A 6,601-nucleotide genomic window follows, 5' to 3' on the forward strand; every position below is an offset into this window, starting at 1 on the left:
TTTCTGTGTCTCTGTGGGTCCTCTCCTCTTCTTATAGGGACACCAGTCATATCGAGTTTAGGGTCCACCTAATCCAGTATGACCTCATCTGAACTTAATCGCGTCTGCAACGACCTTATTCCCGCAAACCCTAAGGTTCCTGGTGGACGTGAGTTTTTGGGGAGGAAACTATTCAAACCCAAAACAGAGAGTCATCAAGATTTCTAATTGCAAGTTCTTATTTTAATTTTTCTTTGCATTAGAGCTCTGCCCATGCCATCCTATTTTCTGGTTTTCCTTTATCCTTTCTAGACTGAAGCAGACCGGAGAGCATGCTTGTAGGTGCGAGGTGCAGAGGTTTGTGTTCCCTCCCTATTTTCTGCATTGTCTTCTCTCCCTGCCCATGGGGCTGGGGGGATTTCTGCTTCTAACAGACTCCCCATATGACTGGGTGAGGATATCCTTCCTGATCTGTTCATACTTTCCAAGTTCTGGTTGCTGATTCTCTGCTCCAGACTGCCAGGGATAGGGTCCACATCATTTGAAAGCCGGGCAGACTGGATCGCGGGCCTGCCTAGGCCCAAGCTGACCGCCCAGCCATGTTCAGAGCAACACTGGGGGTTCTGCCTAGAGGCTCCTCTGGGCTGCCCCCACCTTGGTCAGAGGCCCCGGGCAAGATCACGCATGCGTGATACTCCCCGGAGGCCCCTGCTTGGAGCACAGCAAAGAGGTTCCATGCTGAAGGCTGGGAGGGTCCAGACAGCCCATTTCTCCAGATGGCAGCTGCAGACCTTGGCCTGGACCCTTCTTCCCCAGGAATCTTGTCTCTGCTCCAGGCACTCTGGGCCTTGTCCACTCTAGACAAAGTTTCAGGCAGGGGCATGGATGAGATGACCTCATGGGTGTGGGGTGTGGAGGGGACATGCCACTCCCCGGAGGCGGCATGTTCCGATTATAAGATTCCTACAGCCTTTATGTCAGGTGATCCTCAGGGTGACCTATGACGTGTAAAGGGCGAGGATGCTTCCTAAACTTTACACCCGAAGCAGAGGCAATGAAAGAAAAAAAAGAGATAAATAGGAATTCCTCAAAATCAAATACTCTTTGCCTCCAAAGACTTCATGAAAATGTGAAGAGGCAGCCAACACAATGGGAGAAAATATTTGGAAGTCACTTTTTGGATAAAGGTTTGATAATTTGTATACGTAAGCAAATCATACGACACAACAAAAGAACAGACAACCCAACTATAAAATGGGCTAAAAATATGAATAGACATTTTTCCAAAGAGCAAATATAGATGGCTAAAAAGTGCATGAAGAGATGCTCATTCTCATTAGTTATAAGGGCAATGGCGTTCAAGACCACTATGAGATACTACCTCACACCTATAAGAATGGCTGCTATTAAACAAACAGGAAAATACAAATGTTGGAGACGATGTGGAGAAATTGGAACATTTATGCACTGTGTGTAGAGATTTATAATGGTACACCCTCTATGGAAGACAGTCTGGTGGTTCCTTAGGAAACTAAATGTCGAGTTGCCCTATGACCCGGCAACTATACCCAGAAGAGCTGAAAGCAGTGACACAAACAGACATTTGCACACCGATGTTAATAGCAGCATGGTTCACTATTGCCAAAAGATGGAAACTGTCCAAGTGCCCATCAACAGACAAGCAGGTAAACAAAATGTGGTGTATACATACCATGGAATATTACACAACAGTAAGGCGAAATGAGGTCCTGAACCACATGACAACATGGATGAAACTTGAGGACATAATGCTGAGTGAAATAAGCAGGAACCAAAAGGATAGATGTATGATTTCACTTTGGTCTCGGTAAAGGTTAACTGAGAGGCCTATAATGTAGAATATAAGAGACTAGAAATACACAGAAGCTGGAGATGGGTGAATGGTTAGCTACTAAGGCTGAACTTAAGTGTAAGGGAATGGATAGAAGTGAAGGCAGTTCTTATTGGTTCTATAAGTAATACTGCCATATTGATGGTGAACATGATTGAAAGGGGTTGTATAGAGCCATGTACCCCACAATTTAACACTATAAATATAAATAAGTTCTTGCATGAACTACTTCAAAAGTATGAATCTTATAAAAAGATTAAATAATATTGGGGTATAGTGGGAAACTACTATTGCATGTGATGGGCTATGTTTAACAGGAAAACATCAAACAGTACCACAGCAATACCAAGGGCAAGTAAGGGGGGGGGGGCGGGGAAGGGGAAGGACAAGAGTTAAGGGGAGGTTTGGATTTTCTATTTGGTAAAGGTATGTTTACCAGTTATTTTTCTCTTGAGAGCAATGAAAATCATCTAAAATTGAGTGTTGATGATTATACAATTGAGTGAGGATAATGTGAGACATGGACTGTGTCTTTGGACATCATGCATGATGCCCAATGAATGGAGGTGGCAGAAGGATACACCGAGAAGTAGAATGGCGAACTGTGGTGTATACATATGATTGAATATTGTGTGGCACAAGGGAATGAAGTTGCGAGGCATGCAATGAGGTGAATGAACCTAGCAGACATTATATGATGCAAAATAAGCCAGAAATAGAAGAGTAAATATTGTACGGTTTCTTTGAGAAAATACTTATAAGAAAATGGGAGCCTAGATTGTAGGCTCTTACAGCAGTCACATCGAGTCTGGATCTGTAGTTGATATTTCTAGATTTTGAGAGGCTGTGCCAAATATGTGTAACTTGGTATTTCCCTGGAACTTTGGCTACCTGTGTGACTCAGAGTAGGAGTTCTACATGTCTGAAAGTCAGTATTGCCACATAAAACAACTATTAAAGAAGTTGGAAAAGAGATCGGGCTTCATTTAGAGATAAGAATGAAGCCGATAGGGTCGGGACTAGGGTAAATCAGAATACAGGGGCAAGAAGGACATTGTCTGTATTTTAGAACTTCACCTACCCTATGAAACCAAAGGAAGAGAGGCTTATTTTGTTCTGAACCTAAATTTTCTGTAGCATATAATCTAATGCAACCTGTCTGGACAGATTATTTAAACAACCCAAACACAAAGAGCCCAGAATGGGAATGAGGGCTTGTAATTCTGTATAACTTAATATAATGCCCAGATACATTCCAGAGTATGTTGAGCAGATAATTAAAAAGTATTAACAAAGGGTGCATGGGTAGTTCAGAGGTTAGAATGCCCGTCTTTCATGCGGGAGACCCGGTTCGATTCCAGGGCCATGCAACCCCCCTCCCAAAAAATCAACAAAGTCCCTAGAGGGATGGGAGAAAAACAATGAAACTATTAAACTTTGCCACCAGGGAAACCCCTGATACTGTCTCCAACATTAGGAACTCCCAAGTCAATAGGCTAAGTCCTTGATCTTGAGGTTTGCTCTTTTGAAGCTTATTTATGTAGCCGAGAAGTTAAACCTACCTATAGTTATGCCTAAGAGTTATTTCTGGAGGACCTCTGCTGTTGCTCAGATGTGGCCTCTTTCTATCTAAGCCCAATTCTGCAAGTAAAATCATTACCTTCCCTCTCTACGTAGACATGACATCCAGGGGTGAAAGTCTCCCTGGCAACATGGAATATGAATCCCAGGATGAGACTGGCACTGGCTCGACAATGTCTTCCTGACCAAAAGGGGAAAAAGAAATGTAACAAAATAAGCTATCAGTGGCTGAGAGAGTTCAGATAGAGTCGAGAGGCTACTCTGGAGGTCACTCTTATGCAAGTTTCAGTTAGATATTGCTACCTGTCATAACTTACCAAACCCCAATCAAAACCATTCTAGCCAATCCTAAAGAACACCTAGAGCAAGATGTAAGAGTCTACCGAGGTTCCATTCATTAGGGTAACTTTTCAGAAGCCTACAACCTCCAGATGGGGCCCTGGACAGGTTAAGTCCTGAAACCTAGAGGGCCCAGTCTCTCCAGAACAACAGCTAGTTTCATCTCCCTACCCAGTATTATTGACAGTCCCTTCCAACATGAAAAAATTTAAATGGGCATAGCCCAAACACCCCTAAAGAGTGGGAGAAAGATCAAAGGAGAAGGAGGAGTATAATAGAGAAGGTAGGATTTAACAAATGAGTATAACTGCTGAATCATTATATTGATCTTTCTTTTATTTTGCAGTGTCATGGAACTGCTAGAAAGGAAAACCTAAAATTGTGGAACTGTAACCCATACCAAACTCTGAAATCTGTTCTATAACTACTTGTTGCAGTGTGCTTTTAAATTTATTGATTTTTTGTATATATGTTATCTTTCACAATTAAAAACATACTTTATCATAAAAAAAAAAAAAGGGAAGGATGTATTTTCCCCAGAAGGAAGCTGGCACCCAGGGAGGACAGCACATGCCCAAAGTCACATGGCTACCTGGCAGAGAACACACCTGTGGGCTGCTTCCCACTACCCCTGACATACCAGGGAGAAGGTTGTACACTCAGTTAGCCAGGCCAACTGAAGTGCCTAGACCCCTGTTGACATCCACCTCAGCCAACTGGTAAACCTCACCCAAAGGCCCAGTCTGGGCTTGCTCGGTAAGTGCTAGAATAATGGGGACTATAGGATCCTGGATGGCATTGTGGGAGCAGGGAGTAGGGCTGGGGATGGAGGAAAGGCAGCCAGACTTCTGTGGGTTTCCCAGACTCTCCTGCAGAAGGGCCCCTGTTGTTTTTGTATTTTACAGAAGGCAGGTGAGTTGTTTGTTCAATGACTCCAAATTTAAGCTCAGGTCCATATGAACTAGCTCTAGGTTCTTGGGTGAATCTTTTCTCTCTGCCTCAGTTTTCCTGTGGGTTTTGGAGTCAACAAACAGCCTCTAAAGGTTCTGAGAGGACAGGATGCCTGCACTGGCTCTCAGTAGTCCCATCGGAGACCTTGTGGGGCATTTGGGTGGGGTGGAGAGTGCCAGTGGGTTGAGCTGGCAGCAGAGCCTACCAGAGTCATTGACTCAGTGCCCTGGACTTGGGACCACTAGGACAAGTCAGCCCCAGTTTTCCCAGGTGTAAAATGGGTGTCAGGCCATTTGCTTCCATGGGAAGGCCTGGAGAAGTATGATTATGGAAGGCTATGTGAAGCCCTGGCAATCCCCCAGTGGGGCATCCTGAGGAAACTGGCAGGATGGCCATGGGTTTTAACTGGTGGGGGGAATTATGAAATCCCTTTAGGAGAAAAGGCTATGGGGAGCCCCGCAGGGGGTGGGGGAAATGGCAACTCAGGAGGAAAGTGGCGCCCTTGGGAAGCCATCTTAGCACACACCAAACCCTCTCACAATTCAATCAAGTTGTTGCTTCTGTTCCTACCAAAAGGGCCTTTTTAAAATACAATTAGGCTCTGTTTTATTATGTGTGACAGACGAGGCCATTAACCATTCCGACTATTAAATCAGACTTCATTAAAAAAAATGGAAGTAACTGTAAATTGCCTTGGGTCATGATCGTTTAGAGCCGAGACATTTTAAAGAAAAACATTAGGGAGCTCATGACCGTGATGAAGTTAATCAATTTGACATCCCACGGCGGGGTGTGCCTGCTCCCGAGGGTGGGGCCCGGCCCAGCCCTGCACTCGCCTCTCCTCAGCCCGCTCCTGTGGCGCCTTGGCCTCGCCCCTCGCTCCTCGCCCAAGGAGAGCCTAAGAGGCTCTAAGAATAACGTGGAAATGTGGGGGAGAGAGACTTTCTTTTTTCCCAGAGAGGTTTTGTTGGTTTTCTTTGCTGAAAAATCATCTAAATATATCAAATGAGTTACCAAGTCATACATAATACATTTTCGTTTTTTTGCACCAAGAATGTGGCTTTAGAGCTACAAGGAGCAGTGCTACGAAAATATGTCTCTCCCCTACCCCCCCCCCCCAAAGTGGGGTGGGTGGCTTCTATGGGCTTCCTAATTTTCAGACATCTGTATCTCTCCTCCAAGGCCTCCTGTCGGCTCACGGGCAGCGGCCCTGAGGGGGAGGGCACTGGGCTGGGGTGAATCTTACCCTCTTCTCCTGCGTGGGGGTGGCAGGAGGGGTCTGGGAAGGCAGGACAGCTGAGGGGCCCTGAAGCAAGAGAAGGACAACTCAGCCTCTGCCTCGCCTCCCCCAGACCCTGCTTCGCTGGGAGAGCGCCAACCCCAGCTCCTCCAAGGCGAGTGAAAAAGGGCCTGGCCTGGGGACGGAGCCAGGGAAGGGCCTGGGAGCAGGGTGGGGAGACGGAGTTGTGTCTGGGGTGCCTGCCTGGCCTTGAGATGACACCAGGCAGCCACAGAGAACCCTCAAGGCCCACCCGGGCGAGGGTGGGAGGTGGGAAGAAGGAATGAGGGGCAGGGCCACGTCAGGAAATGTGATCATGTCAGAGCAGGTGTTTCCTGGGCTGAATTATTAGCCTAGGTCCATCCCAGCGGGAATCCACACCCCTGAGCTTAGCTTTACGCGATGATGGTGCGTTCAGCTGGAAGGCAGAGACAGAGCGGGTGTTAGCCCCTGAGAGCTTTGCCCCTCAGGTCTTGCCCTATAGCCCCCCACCCCCACATCAGCCTCATGATCACCCTGCTGAGCCCCTTCCTTCCAATGAGGCCTGGAGGCCTCTGGAGACCTGCAAAGGGCTCACCTCCTCCAGGAAGCCTCCCACGCCC

The sequence above is a fragment of the Tamandua tetradactyla genome, chromosome 18 (assembly GCF_023851605.1).
Source record: "Tamandua tetradactyla isolate mTamTet1 chromosome 18, mTamTet1.pri, whole genome shotgun sequence".
Lineage (NCBI taxonomy): Eukaryota > Metazoa > Chordata > Mammalia > Pilosa > Myrmecophagidae > Tamandua > Tamandua tetradactyla.